The 17,752-nt window shown below is 47.7% G+C and overlaps 1 protein-coding gene across 2 annotated transcripts in view; it reads left to right on the top strand.

The window, feature by feature from the left end:
• Nucleotides 1-17,752, top strand: part of SCNN1B (sodium channel epithelial 1 subunit beta) — a 60,891-nt gene that overhangs the window by 11,115 nt on the left and 32,024 nt on the right. The window lies entirely within an intron of this gene.

Genomic DNA, 17,752 nt, shown 5'->3' with positions numbered 1-17,752 from the left:
GCTGCCTGAGGCTTGTCCTTGAGAAGGCTGTGTCTGGCATTGTGTGATTGTCTGACTGGTGATGGCGATGGATTATTGATTGTCCTTAACGTAGATCATCGAGAGGTGATAAAACAAAGTGGTTATGAAAACAGGCTCTGGAGTCAGACAAGGGTTCAGTTGTGCTCTACTACTCTCACTGTGTGACTTTGGGCAAATCATCTGACTTCTCTGTGCCTCAGTCTCCCCATCCAAAAAAACGGTTATATAATAACATAGGTGAATATGTGAGAAGGACACAAGATGGTGCTGGTAAAGCCCTAAGCACAGCGCCTGCCGTGTAGTTAAATGGTCACTACATATTAAAGCTTAATGACGTCGCCAGCGCGGGGGGAGGTGAGGTTCAGAGTCGCCCATTGGAAGGCAGCTCCCTGAAATCCTGCCAGGGTGTTGAAGGATTGGGGGCCCAATCTGAAGTCTGTGGCCCAGAGCCAGATCAAGCCAATACTTGACCGGGCCTTGTCAACACAACCTTTTCATAATCAAGTGCTACTAAGGTTGCAGAGATTGTGTAGGGGAGATTGTGTGGGCAAATACCGGGAAGGAGAAGGCCTGCAGTCCCGGCTTCCATGCCCTCAATTCATTCCTCCGGCTCAGGGGTCAGCCAACTCTGGCCCCAAGGCCAAGCTCACCCCACCACCTGTTGATTCTCAGCCTGTGAAGTAAGAATGTTTTTTTTCCATGGCTGAAAAAAAATCAAGAGAAAAATAATGTTCCATTAACATGCAAATTAAATGAAATTGAAAATGGGGAGTTCATAAAGTATTGTCAAAAAACACTTCCTGTTAACTATGGCTGCTTTTGCACTCGCTACTGTGGCAGATTGGGTAACTGTGACAGACTATGTGACCCGCACAGCTTAAGCTAGTGCTGTCTGGCCCTTTACTGAAAACGTTTGCAGACTCCTGCTGTAGCCTGGTGGTTACCAGACTCTGCTGCATGTTGGAATTACCTGAGGAGCTTTTGAAAAGCGCTCAGGTCATGCCCCAGACCAGGTAGATGGGGCTCTCTGGCGGTGGGAGTCAGGCATCAGTGTTTTTCAAAGATCTACAGGTGATTCTGTGATGCAGCCAAGTTTGAGGACCTGTGTCCCAGCCCTTCTGGAGTCCCATGCCTCTTGCCATGCCTGGGAGGGCTGTCCCAAGCTCAGAAAGCTTGCCAATAGCATAAGACACTTTTCCGGCCCTGAGGTCTATGAGCGCGTTTGCAAGCTGGCACCCCACGGGTCTTATTTTGTGTGACCCACGCAGTAGTTTTTAAATTAGGGAATTTCACTTTGGCTTCTGGGTTTCCAGATTCTCTTGGAAAATTGGAAGTTCTGGTCCTCCCGAGCGTATGTTTCCCAGTGGCGATAATCAGCTAGATATGCTTTGGCTTCATTTTTTTGTGCATCCCCTGCTTGGCTCCTGAAAGCATTTGAGTATGAGACTCCTTGACTTTTTTGTTTTTAATTTTTCTTAATGTTTCTTTATTTTTGAGAGAGAGAGCATGAGCAGAGGAAGGGCAGAGAGAGAGAGGAAGACAGAATCCGAAGTAGGCTCCAGGCTCTGAGCTGTCAGCACAGAGCTAGATGTGGGGCTCGAACTCACGAACTGTGAGATCATGACCCGAGCTGAAGTTAGACGCTTAACTGACTGGGCCACCCAAGCGCCCCTGAGACTCCTTGACTTAACGGTAGGGAACTCTAGGCCAGTGCACCTCAAATTTCAACATGCACACACGTGCCCTTGGGTCTTGGCAAGTAGGGCAAGTGGGGCCGGAATGTTGTGTCTTGAACGACATGCAAGAGGATGGTGATCTGCTTGGTCCCAGTGCTGTACTTTTTGAGTAGTAGGCTGAAAGCCTCATTGTCAAACATTAGCATGGCACAGAGTCTCCTGTAGGCTGGGGGCGGGGGGGGGGGAGCGGGGAACGGCTGTTCAAACCCAGAGTTTCTGATTCAGGAGATCTGAGGATTTACTAACTAGTTCCCAGGCGATGCTGCCACTGTTCTGGGACCAGACTTTAGGAGACATCGTTCTTGGCTATGCACTGTGGGCTTGACCCATTGGCTCTCACCTGGGGTGAGGGTGCTCTGAGGTTCCTCAGATGGCCCCATGTTTGTTCTTTCTGAGGTCAGACTCCTTGACACTCAGCTGTTGCCCAGGGAATGAGGTCTTTGCTGACTTTTTTGGTCAATTGTCTCTTTGAGAAGACCCAAGCAGCTTCCTCAAGTTCAAACTCACGATTTAAACACATAGTGGGGGCCCAGAGGGGCACGTGGGTGGCTCAGTCAGTTAAGCGTCCGACTCATGATTTCGGCTCAGGTCAGGATCTCACGGTTCATGGGTTCGAGCCCCACGTTGGACTCTGTACTGACAGTGTGAAGCCTGCTTGAGATTCTCTCTTTGCCTCTCTCCTGCTCTCTCTCTCTCTCTCAAAAATAAATAATCTAAAAAAAAACTTAAAGCCCTAGCGGGACCCTGGAGATGGGAGAACTTTCTGTCCGTGTGTTGTAAACCTCTTCCCCATTCCAAGGAGTTCTGATCTGTGCATCTTACAATAAAGGCCACCCCCAGGGAGGTCTCCCATTAGATACCGCAGGGGGGCCCTGCTCAAACACACTCAAACCCCAGATATGGGGTATTAGGTGGGCCCAGGCCTGTCACCACAGGCTGTGGCTGTTACAGCTTTGGGGACATGGGCAGGGCCCTCCTTCTGGTCAGGCTGGGCCCAGCGCCATCAGCCACAACTGCCTTGAACAAGAATGACCACCCAGTCCAGGGCCAGTTCCCTGAAGTCCTTGAACTTGAGAGGGCCGGCAGCCAGATCTGGATGGGTGAGCTTAAGAAGATCAGAGATTATGAATTATTTAACTTGCTTCCTGGACCTTTGAGAGCAGGGATTCACTGACTCACAAGAGCTCTTTGCCCCCAGAAGCTGGAAACCCCTGCCCACTGTCAGCCCCAGGCGGTGCCTTCCAGTCCCACTGGACGGGATCATACCCAGAGTGGCCCCTACAGTGGGCAGGTGCACTGGGGGGGCTTGGAGAGCCCTTGTGCAAACCCTAGCTCTCCACTCACTAGCTGAGTGACCTTGGGCAGTTGGCTGTGCAACGAACAGATGCAGGATGGACTCGAGGATCAAATGAGATGACGTGCATAAAAAGTGTCATGACTGTCCTGGCACACGTTAGGTGCTCAACACACAGTGGCTGCTATTATCAGCATAATAGTCGATGTTAGTTATGATTAGTTATGTAAACTGCTCAGCCGCCTTCTCCCTCCCACTTTCCTGCAGTCTGCCAGACAGAATGGCTTGCTTGTGCTCAGAGAAAGCACCTATTTGGCAGCAACTGTATTCATTTTTGTATTCAACTCGTATTTAAGTGCCTGCTGTGTGCCAGCTATGGTTCTAGGTCAGCGCTGACCACTATAAATAATACAGGCCACAAATCTGAGCCACATAAGCAACTTAAAATTTTCTGACAGCTGTTTTTTTCAAAAAAAAAAGACACAGTTGAAATTAATTAAAAAAACTTTTTTTAACGTTTATTTATTTTTGAGACAGAGAGAGACAGAGCATGAACGGGGGAGGGGCAGAGAGAGAGGGAGACACTGAATCGGAAGCAGGCTCCAGGCTCCGAGCCATCAGCCCAGAGCCCGACGTGGGGCTCGAACTCGCGGACTGTGAGATCGTGACCTGAGCTGAAGTCGGACGCTTAACTGACTGAGCCACCCAGGTGCCCCGAAATTAATTTTAATAATATATTTTATCAAGCCCATATATCCAAAGTATTATCAACATCAACATTTCATCTGTATCAAGAATTGTTAATGAGATTTTTAAAATTTTTATTATTATTTTAATGTTTTATTTATTTTTGAGAGAGGGCAAGCAGGGGAGGGGTAGAGAGAGAGGGACAGAGGATCTGAAGCAGGCTCTGCACTGACAGCAGCGAGCCCGATGTGGGACTTGAACTCACAAACTGTGAGATCAGCCTGAGCCAAGGTCAGATGCTCAACTGACTGAGGCACTCGGGTGCCCCTAAAATTTTTGATTGCAGGGGGCACCTGGGTGGCTCAGTCAGTTGGGTATCTGACTCTTGGTATCTCCTCAGATCATGATCTCACAGTTTGTGGGATCAAGCCCTGTGTCCGGCTCTATGCTGACAGCACAGAGCCTGCTTGGGATTGTCTCTCTCCCCTCTCCCTCCCCCATTTGCACTCTCTCTCTCTCAAAATAAATAAATAAACATTAAAAAAATAAAAAAAATTTTAATTGTGGTAAAAACATAAAATATACTATCTTAACCATTATTTTCTCAGTTTTTATGTATTTATTTTGAGACAGAGAGAGCGTGAGTGGGGGAAAGGTAGAGAAGGGGAGAGAGAGAATCCCAAGCAGGCTCTGCAGTGCCAGCACAGAGCCCAGTGCGGGGCTCGAACTCACGAACCATGAAATCATGACCTGAGCTGAAGTCAAGAGTTGGATGTTTAACTGACTGAACCACCCAGGTGCCCCCCATCTTAACCATTATCAAATGTATGTTACAGTGATGTGTTAAGTACATTCACATTGTGCAACCAATCTCAAGAACTCTCTTCATCTTGCAAAATATTCATATTTTATGTCTCTGTTTTTCGCATGATTTCTTTGAAATCCGAATTGTGTTTCACACGGAGAGCACATCTCAGTTGGACCAGTGGGGTTTTCCAGCACCCGCTAGCTGCCCTGTGTGGTCGTGGCTACTGTCCTGGATAGGGCAGCTGTGCTACTGGGGTGGAGCTGGAAATGAGAGAGGCCCAGGGTGCACCTGCAGGGAGTTTAAAACTCCGGTGGTTGGAGACAGACAGGAAGCACATGAATAGATTAGATCGTCTCCCAGGGTGTTAGGTTCTATGGAGAAAGAAATATGGCCATGGGCTCGAGCACTCTGGGGGTTTGGGGGTCAGGTCACCTCTGAGAGGTGGCATTGGAGCTGAGGCTTCAAAGGAGAAGCTAGCCCCATGAAGGTAGATCTAGAGTAATGGTTTTCAACTCTGCCTGTGTATCAGACTCTGTGTGGAAATTAAAAAAAAAAAAGTACAGATGCCAGACGCTGCCTCCACCTGCAGAGCCAGAGTCACTGTGTGTGAGGTCCCGGCACGCATGTCTTCTAAAGAGCTTGCCGAGTGACCGATGCACAGCCAGCTTTTCTGTTCCACTCAGCAGGAGCAGCAAGTGCAAAGGCCCTGAGGTTGGAAGACCCTAGCATATTGGAGGGGCAGAAGCGAGGACAGGAGAGAAGGGTAGGAGGTGAGCCTGGAGTGGGCAGGGGCCAGGCTTACCGGTGCTTGAGGCCACACAGTAAGAAGTTTGGGTTTTATTCTAAGTGGGACAGGAAGCCATTGCTAGGCTGGTAGAAGGAATACTACAAGGTCTTTTCGCCAAAGTGCTGGACACTCAACTTGTTCTTTGCCTAATAAGAAAAAAAAAAAAAAGAGTTTAAGGTACCCTAGTTCCACCTATTGCCCTTAACCTGGAAAGAAGGGTTTCTAAAGCATCCCTTGGTTAGGGAAGAAAAGACTAAATTCGCCCCTAAGTCTAAATCATTTCTACTCAGGGGCAGTGGGGTGGATTTACTGACCCGCTCATCCCCAGTCCCAGGTTCAGGAGGGGGTCTGCCAGTACCCTTCTCACTCCTCACCCTACACACTGTCATGCCTACTGGTTACTTCTCTTTTCGTAGCGCTTATCGGTCTGCTGGAGCTGCTATGACAAAATACCACAGACAGTCTGGCTTAAAGAATAAAAAATTACTTTCTCCCGGTTTTGGAGGCTGGAAGTCCAAGATCAAGGTGGCGGCCGAGTTGGCTTCCCAGAAGCCTTGGCTTGCAGATGACCTGCTTCCCTCTGTGTCCTCATGTGGTCTTTCCTCTGGGAGCACACAGCCCCGGTGTTTCTTGGGGTGTCCCAAAAAGGAGGCCGGTCAGATCGGCTTAGGGCCCACCCTACTGGCTTCATTTTAACTCGTCACCTCTCTAGAGACCATATCTCCACACTCAGCCCATAACATAACTCCACGTGGCAGGTAGACGGAGGGAGACCAAGAACTTCCTGCCTCATCCCTCCCATACAAGCAGTGATGATATTTAGAATGTCTGGGTGAAAGCCGCCTTCCATTCAGAAAGGTCTCCTGCCATAAACAACCCTCGCAAGCCTACCTGAGGAGAGCGGCTGAAAGTCAACCCTGCCTCCCAGCCCTGAAGTCCAGACACATTTTTTGAGCACCTACTGTATGCAAAGTTCCAAGCTCATGGGGAAATCTGTCTAGGGACCTCCCCACCCAGTAGGATAGATTAGAGAGGGGTATGAATAGCCATGATAGGAGGGGGGTGGGACCAAATATAATAGGAGGGGCTGGCCCACAGAAAATATTATGGGGTTAAGGAGGAGGGAAGATGATTTCCATTCCTTGGGAATGGGACACTTCTTGGAAGAGGTGGCATGGGAGCTGGGCCTGGGGGAAAGGCAGTCCAGGGCAGAAGCAGCATGAATAGAACTATGCTGGTGGGAAGATCGGGAGTATCTGTGGCACTCAGTGAGTGGTCCTACTGGACATGGGTCTGAGAAGCACAAGAGAGATCACTCACAGACACTCATCCCTCTTCACATGCCAGACACTTTGCAAAGGGCTTCTTCATATTTACAACTTAGCCTCCACACCAACCCAGTGACATAGGTGCTATTTCCCACTTGTTTTACAGATGGGAAAATCAGGGCACAGAGAGGATGAGTCAATTCTACACGGTCACACAGTGAGAACGTGACAGAGCTGGGATTTGAACCCAGCTATCCCATTTTTGAAGGAAAGCAAGGAGAATAAAAAGATGTGTAGTTTGGGGGCACATTGTGAGGCATCATCAAAGCCAGCAGAGCGGAGGGTCTGGTCTTCAGTCTGCAGACACTGGGAGCCGAGGAAAGTTTCCCACAGGCATGTGACACAGGCAAGCTGAGCCTCCAGGAAGTGCAGTCCCCGGACGAACGGAATCATTCGTCTACCAAGCTGGGAAACTCCCCTTCTAGCACCTGTCCTTTCTAAAGCAGCCTTGCAGATAAGAATGTAACCTTAGCAGCCACCCCCATGTTTTCACCTTTCTTTCCCCTAAATAATAGCCAACATTTAGGCAACACCTTCCCCAAGTGCTTTACAAGCATTATCTCGTGATGGTCACTGAAAACAAAAGCCCAGGGAAGAAAGCGCTACTATTGGATGCATTTACAGATGAGGCAACAGAGGCTCAGAGGGGATAGGGTGGGTCCAAGACGTCATTCGAGTCCAAGGCGGGCTCACTCCAACGCTCACCATCTTGATAATAATAGAATAATTTGTGTGTCTCAATGGGAAACAGAGGAGAGCTGGGCCTTCCACGTGAGCCTCAAAATACCATCAGGTTGACCTTACTTTTCGGACTCTAGTTGGGAACACTGCATTTTATTCCCAGTGGAATAACCAACCTCCCTCCTCCCCCTCTGCTCCGGGCTGGGTGGGGACTGCCCACTCCAAGTTGCCTCCAGCCTTGGCGGGGAGAGAAGTAGGGAGCACTTGAAACTGACCACATTCTTCCCTGCCAGCTGTCAACACCCACCACCCACCCTGGGCAAGTGGCCACTTGCATGGCTGTGTAGGGGTGGGGCCGTGGGCTCGTGTCCTCACCATTGGCACCCCAAGTCATCTGCCCCTTAGAACGAGGTGACATGGATCCTGGCAGTGGGCCTGGTGAGCGAGGTGTTTTCTCATGTAATTGTGATCGTACAGGATAAAGCCTGGTGTAGCCGAGGTAAGGAGAGCAAACACAGCATGAAGACTCTGTCAACAAGAGTTTGAAAGACAGGAGCCATCCAGGAAATGCAGTTCTGAGTCTGCCTCCTCCTCTAAAATCCATCTTTGGCTCACCCCTTTCCCAAGAGGAAAGGCAAGGTCCTCCTGCATAAATTGTGGAAGAAATTGTCAGGCTGCCCGAGACCCCAGGCAGATTTTCCTAGTTGATAGAGCAGCCCTCCCTTTGGGGGTTTATTCAATATTCTTGAATTAAAAAAAAAAAAAAAAAAACTATAGGGATGCCTGGGTGGCTCAATCGGTTAAGCATCCGACTTCGGCTCAAGTCATGATCTCACGGTTTGTGGGTTCGAGCCCTGCGTCGGGGTCTGTGCTGACAGCTCAGAGCCTGGAGTCTGCTTCAGATTCTGTGTCTCCTTCTCTCTCTGCCCCTCCCCGACTTGTGCTCTGTCTCTCTCTATCAAAAATAGGGGCGTCTGGGTGGCGCAGTCGGTTAAGTGTCCGACTTCAGCCAGGTCACGATCTCACGGTCTGTGAGTTCGAGCCCCACGTCAGGCTCTGGGCTGATGGCTCGGAGCCTGGAGCCTGTTTCCGATTCTGTGTCTCCCTCTCTCTCTCTGCCCCTCCCCCGTTCATGCTCTGTCTCTCTCTGTCCCAAAAATAAAAAAATAAAAAAAAAAAAAAACAAAAACGTTGAAAAATAAGTGTAAAAAAATTTTTTTAACTGTAAAAGTAACAGAAATTTTTGGAAAGCAGTATGAATATTAGAATGTAAGCTGAAGTGTACATCCAACCTGACCTTCTCTAGAAAGCTTACATTCTGCCAAATAGTAGATCCTTCATCCCAACCAATCCAGAATCCCCGCTACCCCTCTCCCAGAGTTCTGTCTACATTCTAGAAGCCTACATTTAAAAAAAAAAAAAAAAAAAAAAAAAAAAGATCTTTCATAATTCCCACTGCCCTAACCACCACTTTTCCTGACAATCCACTTTTCTACATGCACATGGTCCGGCTTACAATTTTTCACCTGTACAATGGTGCTACAGCGATACACATTCAGTAGAAACCACATTTGGAATTTTGAATTGGAATCTTTTCCCCAGGCTGGTGATACAATCCTCTCTCATGATGCTGCACAGGGGTTGTAGCCAGCCACAGCTTCTAGGCAACCACACAATCTCAAGAATAAACCACTGATATCATCCTATACCCATATGACCAGTCTGCTTTTCATGTTCAATACAATATTCAATCAGTTACATGAGCTATTCCCCCACTTAATTATAAAACAGGCTCTGTGTCAGATGATTTTGCTAAATTATGGGCTAATGTCAGTGTTCCAAGCAGCTTTAAGGCAGGCTAAGCAGAGCTGTGATGTTCAGTAGGTCAGGTGTATTACATACCTGTTTGATTTAGAATATTTTCAACTTGCCACAAGTTTATCAGGACATAACCCCCATCGTTAAGTCGAGAAAGCTCTGTAGTTAGCATATCATTTCTGTCAAGTGACATCCTCTCATAAGCTTTTTCCTGTGTTGCCGTAAAAAATCATTTTCTCATTCATTATACAAGCCATATGTGTTCGCTGTAAAAAAGTTACACAGACTAAAAACATTTTTTAACTTTTTTTTTTAATAACCCAAGATCCTTCCACCCAAACATAACCATTATAAACATTCTGGTTAATCTCATCCAAACTTTTTTTTTTCCCTAGGCACATAGTTATTTATAAGTCCATAGTTTGTTTTAAACAGAAATAATTAACCATCCTTGTTAACGGCTCTCCAGCCTTTCACTGGATGCCTAGATGGTAGTCTGTTCCATTCTTCCACTCCATTGTACATTTAGATTTTCTTGCTGTGCGCATCTGTGTTCATGCAGAGAAGCCAGGCCTTGGAGATTTTGTTGTCAGGAACGGTAGTCCCCTTTCAAACCCACCCGTGGTTCCAGGTCACCAGATGAACAAGGAAATGACAACCCGGGAGCACTCAGGTCCTCCAAGGTTTAGCATATTAGCCAAAGGCCAGATGACTGCCTGTGTCTCTTTTAAAAGGCCGTTCAAGGGGCACCTGGGTGGCTCAGATGGTGGAGCATCTGACGTCAGCCCAGGTCATGATCTCACAGTTGGTGAGTTCAAGTCCGTCTGTGCCAACAGCTCAGAGCCTGGAGCCTGCTTTGGATTCTGTGTCTCCCTGCCTCTCTGCCCCTCCCCCACTCGTTCTCTCTCTCCCTCTCTCTCTCCCTGTCAAAAATAAGCATTAAAAACATAAATAAACATATTTTAACATTAAATTTAGATAAATAAATAAATAAATGCCCATTAAAAAAGAAAGGGGGTTTTTCTGGCAGCTCAAGGCACATCTAATGTCATGGAGCTTGTCGTCTTCCGTCTGGATGGCAGGTCATATGTCAAGCTTCTCCTGGGCTGGAGGCCGATATAATCCTGGGCCTGGTAGTGGAGAAACCAACAGAACGGGTTTTGTAACAACACCTACCGTTGAAAATGGTGAGGTATTTTATCTAATCTGGCGAGTTTATGAGGCAAGGGAGGATCCTTGCTGAATGTGCCTCCCTGTGCAAGGGGGCATGTGGAGATGGTTTTTAGATGGTGTGCAGACAGACGTCTTTGATCTCATCGGTAATTATTTATGTTGAGGTGTATTCGAAAACATATATAATTAGTGACAGCGAACCTGTGATTTTGTAGACACTCTGGCTTAGGACGAAGCTAAAGTAGGTATTTAAGTAAAAACAAGAGTGAGTCAACATAAAGAAAGATGGGTGCCCGGACGCAGTCCGCATCATGAAGGCAGCGCTCAGTGTCCGCCCTTGTGTAGGTAGCTCCCACCCCATCCCACCCCCGGTTCAGAAAGCCAGCCAACCATCTTTAGGTCCAGTTCTTGTCCTGCCTTTGCTACCAGACGTTTCTGTCTTCAGACGCAGCTTTTCAGAGCTTCTTCCCCCCTCCAGTGTAAACTGGATCTAGAACCTGGAAGGTACTGGAAACAAACCGTGAGCACAGACACAACATCTGAGCTCCTAAAACCTGCAGCTGGTCCTGTCTGGTCACTTTTGAACAAGGAAGTCCTGTCCTGCAACATCATGGTAAATGCCTCTGAATTGTGGGGCGATGGCTTTGCCATCTGAGCCCTAAGTCAAGCGTGTATTACTATTTTTTTTAATGTTCACTTATTTTTGAAAGAGAAAGAACATGAAACCGGGGAGGGGAATAGAGAGAGAGACACACACACAGTCCAAAGTAGGCTCTGAGCTGTCAGCACAGAGCCCAACGTGGGGCTTAAACTCACAAGCTGTGAGATCATGACCTGAGCTGAAGTCAGAAACTTAACCGACTGAGCCACTCAGGCGCCCCAAGCACTTATTTTTGAAGTGAGATTTTTAACTGGATCTGTGTATTTGAGATTTTCTTTAGACTTTGCATGTGAAGGGGTCCCAGGGGTCTCCTGACCATTATTGACGATTCTATTTATATATGTGGGAGTCTTTAAAAAAAAAAAAAAAAAGAATGGTTCTAGTCTTTTGATTCTAAGTTCCTGGCTGAAGCTGATAAAGGTGACTCTTGGGAAGTAGGTGATGGATGATCACCAGGAAGAAGTCCCCAGTTCTGTGCCCACAGGATGTACTGAAGTTCAAGGACAGTACAGACTGAGGTTCCTGGTCCTTGTGGTCATTTTCCTCTGTGACCTTTAAAACTCTCACCAGCAAAAAAGTGAGTTCCCATATCGCTTGCATATCACCGCCTAAACATGGAGTAGCATTTATCTTGTCAGCATCACATTGCATACATATATTTAATGGCTGCCATTTTCTTTTTGTATCTGGAAAGCAATCATAGGCCCTGGAAAGAATAAAGGCTCCTAAGAGCTGGTGCTACTCACAAGTTGCTGTTAACCAGGTATTGTTCTAAGCACCCTCGGGGGTAGGTGTCATATTGTCCCCAGTATTCAGGGGAGGAAGGTTGCACAGCACAGCTGGATTCAAACCCAAAGCTTGGCTCCTGCACCCGTGTCCTGAGCCATCCCTGTACATTTCCTCCCAAGTGCCTCTTTCTTTGGATGCTGTAACTTGCTTGTTGTGTAGTGCCTGAGGAGCAAGGGTGTATGGTGTGCAGGCTCTTAGCAGTGGGGTCTCTGGTGCTCCAGGCTGCCATGCAGATGGCTGCAGGGGAGGGGAGGGCCTCAGTTATGGCTTCACGTCTGCAGACCAGACCAGGTTTTCCAAGGACCCTGGCGCATGCTCCCTGCAAGGTGTGGCCAGCGTTCTTCAGCAGCAGCAGCTCTGAGCCCTTATCTGACACCATTACTCATCTTTCATATGAGGACCAGCCAGACTGGCATAGCAAGGCCACTTCTATGGCAGGTGGACGGGATGGAGGCTGGCAGAGGGCTAGTGTGAAGATGGCGGCAGGCCCTTGCCCTGCACTCTTTGCCCCCCACACCCCCCGACGCTGGCTTCTGTGAGCATCATTGCTCTGTTTTGAGCCCTCCCGGGCTGTGTTCAGTTCCTCCAACACTGGCCAACAATAGGCTCCTCTCCTTTCCCAACACCCCAGATCACAAAGTTCATGTCCTAATTGGTCTCTTCAGGAAAGGTGGTTTCATCTTGCTTGGGGACAAAGGGAGAGTGCTGGCCCCTGAGTCATCCCCAGGATGTTCCAGGGTTTTAAAGAAGGTATGAGGAGGAGAGTACACAGGGTGGAGTCCCCTGCCCCCCAGCTTGATGCAGCCAGCCTCCCACAGGGAACCCACAGCACTTCTTTCCCAAAGATTGCTTAGAATTAGCATGGGAGGAAGGGATTCTGTATTCCAGGTCTGAGTGTGGCTTTTCCGCCTGCATCCTTAAGGCACCAGCCATGCAGAGGGGTGGGGTGAATCCATACCACCATGGGGTCTGGGCTGAGGAAGGGGCCAAAGTCAGCAGCACAGAGATGTTTCTGATCTCCAAGGCTCCCCGTCATCCTGCAGGGAGCCATGCTGGGGCCGGGGCACATGCTGAGGTGGTGAGGGCTCCATTCCAGGGGAGGCGCCCCCAACCCCCTGGGCCTTCCTTCATATGGGACAGGTGTGGATCATGGTCTCGTCAGTGGCTATGTGCATGGCTGCTGGTGCTGGACAGGCTGGGTTAAGGTACAGCTGTTTACAGAAGTTGTCTGGAAAACCAGTTGCCAGCCGTTGGGGACCTTGGGGACCAGAAGAGATATGGGGACCACAGGATTTCCCTGCCAAAGAAGGACATAGTCCCACAAGAAGTAGTCTGGGCACCACTTCTCCACAAATGACAGTGGGTTTTTTCTCCACGAATGACAGTCCCAGGAACCCAGGGTGAATACCCACAGTCATTTTGAATAATTCTGCCCCTTAAAATAATAATGATAATGATAATAATAATAATAGTAGCTACGTTTTTCAAGACTTACTATGTGACAGCCACTGTGCAAAGTGCACCCCATGCATTATCTCATTGAATACTGACAACAACCTAGTAGGTGCAGGTACTGTTATCCCCATTTTACAGATGAGAAAATTAAGAGTTGGAGGGCCAACCTATTATTGTCATGGATTGAGCCCCTCCCTTGAGGAAACAGCAGAACTGGGCCCTAACTGGGGTCTGACTCCCAAATCTTATACAATCCGCCCCCTGATGGGAACATAAGCCACTTCTGGGTCCTTAACATCCAGTGTTTGCTGGCCCACCCTGGGCTGTGGGGTGTGCTTGTCTGTGCTGTGGACGGGAATGCATTGCCCTTTGAGGGTGCCCCCTGCCGTGGAGTGGGAGTGGCCCCACCATCACCCCACCACAGAGTGAAACTATGGGACCCCCACCAACATGCCCCCACGCCACCCCCAGACGCCACCCCCACAAGGTAGGGCAGTGACCCCAAAGGACATCTCCATGCAGGAGCATGGCCGCCATAGAGGAAGAGGAGAGTTTCCACTCCATCACCCCACCACAAAGAACACAGAGGTGACCTCAGCATGACCTTGCCATCCGTATATTCTCAGCATTTGGGGGTGGAATGTACGTTAAATCTCTTCTAACCTGTGATTACCGGCCTTCCTCACATCACAGTGGACAGAGAATGAGCATATTTGAATTATGCACTGAAGGGACAAGGTGGCTTTTGGCTTCCCTGGAGTGGGGGGTGTCCAGCTGCCCCAGAGTTCTAACCCCCCTTGGCTCACTGGAAACACACCTGTCGGGGCTGCGCTAGCTCACCTGTTCCCCGTAGCCAGATCCCCGCCACACGCCTGACGGCCCCTGTGGTGGGGTAGTCTGCGGCCCACCCACCCCCAGCTGCCTTTCCCTTGGCCTGTGAGGTTGATTCCCCGTTTGGGGGTATTGCAGTGTTGTAACCACCATCCTTACGGTGCATACAGGCACACACACGTGGACCCACACAGGCAAACACGCACGCCTGCATGCACAGAGTAGAGCCATAGGGTCCCAGCTGCCACATTATAAACGTAATGATGACTGCCGGCTACTCTCTGAATGACTACCCCAACTCCCACCCCATCGGCATGTGAAGGTGTGCTTTCCCCAAAGCCTGCCCGATACTTGGTATTACAAAACCTTTTCATCTCTGTGTATCTAATGGCTGCTATACAGATTTTTTTTTTTTTTTTTACCTAACTGTAATCAGCATAAATTTGCAAATGCAATTGCTCTTTATAATTTTCCGGTTCTGTCCCCTGTGGGCATGTAGGCTATACACAGGCAGTGATTGATTTATTTCTTTACTGGTTGTTTATTGCTGCACGCTCAGTGCCTAGAACAGTGCTGAGCACATAGTAGGGGATGAATAAATGTCTACGGACCAAATAAATGAATAGATTAAACATCGACATGATCCAAAAGACAAAAGGTGCAGAAGGAATAACTCCTTTTCAGAAGCCTCCTTCCCTGCCTGTGTCCCCAGCTACCCAGTTCTCCTTCTCGAAGGTAGTTCGTGCTCCCGCTTTCTTGGGTAGGCTCTCCAGGATAGGCTATGCACACACCAGTAAATATCTCAATGCTTTTATTTCCTTTCTTGTTTTTACACAAATGTATATAGACTTTGTATACTGTTCTGCCATTTCTTTTCTCTCACTTAACGAGGATTCTCTGACTCTGATCAGCTCCTGTAAGACCATTGCCTCTCCCCTCCTGGAGGGCTGTGGAAGGGATGCTTTCTTATCACCTCCATTAGTCAAGCTGAGCTTAGCTCTATGGGAGGACCCCTAGATGTCTACGGCCATAGCCTTGGGCAAATGAGGTGCATATGTACCACAGAGGAGGCAGCTGACCCCATTGCTACAATGCAAACTTCCCCCACACCCATTAGAGCGGGGGCAAGAGGTCAGGTGTCCCATCACGTGTGTTGGTAGAAGTGGCTGGAAGCCAGGTGACCTGGTTTCTATTTCCAGATTTGCCTCTGACTCACTCTGATTGTGGGTAAGTCTCTCTGGCTCGAGTTACCTCCTCTGTGAAATGGGCATAATTATGCCTACCCCCAACATACTTAAAAGGAGGGCATAAAGATACGTGATGAAATGCTTCAGCCAGGTAGAAAACAACAGAGAATTTTCCATAGGGTGATAAGCAAGATGATTTTAAGTTCCTCTTTTAAGAGGGACTCTTTTTCAAATAGTGAAATTATTTTAATAGGTATTAGGAAAATGTGACTTAACACATCAACGTTATTTCACAGATATGGTGTTGCTGAGTACTCATAGTATTTCTTAGGACTAGGTGGAAGTTTTTCAACCAAAAAAAAAAAAAAAGTGAGTTCAAGTGATGTTATACATTAAGTGAATAATGATACAAGTGCTCTAACAATTTAGCAAAAATTGTCAGGGTGGTATGCAAATGCTTGATGTTTGGGAAACACTGAATTAATATGTCAGGGGAGCGGTACCTGGGTGGCTCAGTCGGTTGAGCGTCTGACTTCAGCTCAGGTCATGATCTCATGGTTGGTGGGTTCGAGCCCCACGTTGAGCTCTATGCTGACAGCTCGGAGCCTGGAGCCTGCTTCGGATTCTGTGTCTCCCTCTCTCTGTGCCTCCCTAGCTCACACTCTGTCTCTCAAAAATAAATAAATGTTAAAAATAATACTAAGTCAGGGGAAAATAAAACCAAACTCATTTTAAGGGCATCTTTTTATTTAATGCAAACATATAGGGCACCGCAAATCAGGTGCCAAGAAACTTACCATAAAGGGCTTGATATATTAATAGTTTAGGGTTTGCTGGCCCCATATGTAGCATATTCTTTTTTTTTTTTTTTTCCACTGCTCTTTAAAAACATAAAAGCCAGGGCACCTGTGTTGCTCATTCGGTTAAGCACCTGACTCTTGGTTTCGGCTCAGGTCATGATCTCGCGATTTGTGAGTTTGAGCCCCGAGTTGGGCTCTGTGCTGACAGTGCAGAGCCTCCTTGGGATTCTCTCTCTCTCCCTCTGTCTCTGCCCTTCCCCCACTCACTCTTTCAGTCTCTCTCTCAAAAATAAACTTAATAAATACATAAAATCATAAAAACCATTCTTAGCTTCAGGTTCCATACAAAAACAGGCCTTGGGCTAGATTTTGAGCTGAAATTTGGAGATTTTTGCAGTAAATTAAGGAGTTTATGGAACATAACAGCCAAGCCACTAGTGTCCCAAATAGGGGTAAAACAACCTGAATGGGACTCATGTGTTAATGACCCTGATTTATTAATAACATTAATATTCTTATTTTCCCCCTTTTCCAGTGTTGTAATGAGCTCATGGATTTTTTTGGATTTAATATGTTTCAATTAATTGCATTTAAAACAAATTTTTAACGTTTTTATTATTTATTTTTAAGAGAGAGAGAAACACAGAGTGCGAACAGGGGAGGGGCAGAGAGAGGAGACGCAGAATTTGAAGCAGGCTCCAGGCTCTGAGCGGTCAGCACAGAGCCCGACATGGGTCTCGAGCCCATAAACCGTGAGATCGTGACCAGAGCCGAAGTTGGAGGCTTAACTGACTGAACCACCCAGGTGCCCCTCAATTAAATGAATTTTAAAAAAAATGCTCTCATTGTCCCATCTTTGCTGGTGAGGATCCCTTCAAGGAGCCCTTTCGACTGACCCCAGTAGTCTTTGATACCTTCCTTTGCTTTCAGGTATGATAAGATATCCTAGGCTCATCCTGTACATTTCTTGCAACAAAACTGGTATCAGCCATTTTTCCAAGAAGCCCTGATTCCTTTTGGTTGGGAATGGTATTTAGAGACCAAAATCTGGGTGCCTGAAATGCACATAATCTTGGCATTTATAAATAGAAATGGTGCCCAGGGTGTGTTCTGGCCCCTGGAGAGATTCCGACCACTCCCCTAAAAAAAGTCTTCACTATCTCCAGCCAGGGACGCTGAGCCCCATCCACGACTCTGATCCTGGCCAGGTGCTCGAGAACAATGAGTCAGTCATGTTCTGGGGCTGCCTGCCCTTAGCGGAGGCAGAAACATAAAAGATTTTTCAATGACCAGAGTCAAATCCATTTTCAGGTTAACCTTCAATTAACTATAAAAGTCCAGCTACCCAGAACTCGTATTCCCTGATAACCTTGGATAATTGAGGTTTTGCTGCTAAGTACAGGGGATTTTAATGAAAGCATCTGACCTACAATTTACAGGGGTCACAGAGTCAGATGTCCACAGAAGCCAAAGCAGAGAATTTTAAAAACTGAATAAGGTGGGCTGAGTGTAAGAAAATAGGGAATGGGGAGACTTGGGGGTGGGGGGCAGGGAGCACGTGATCCGTCTTAGGGGACTGCCACTGTTCAGTTCTGGCAGAGTGTTGCCACATGGGGACAGTTGTCAGTTCTGATTTTTCAAAAGATAAAGAAAAATCTAGATTTTTAAGACGTGAGCTCTCATAATTTTGAAACAG

Source organism: Panthera tigris, chromosome E3, assembly GCF_018350195.1.
Source record: "Panthera tigris isolate Pti1 chromosome E3, P.tigris_Pti1_mat1.1, whole genome shotgun sequence".
NCBI classification, from domain to species: Eukaryota; Metazoa; Chordata; class Mammalia; order Carnivora; family Felidae; genus Panthera; species Panthera tigris.
This window is presented reverse-complemented; position numbering and strand designations above follow the sequence as displayed.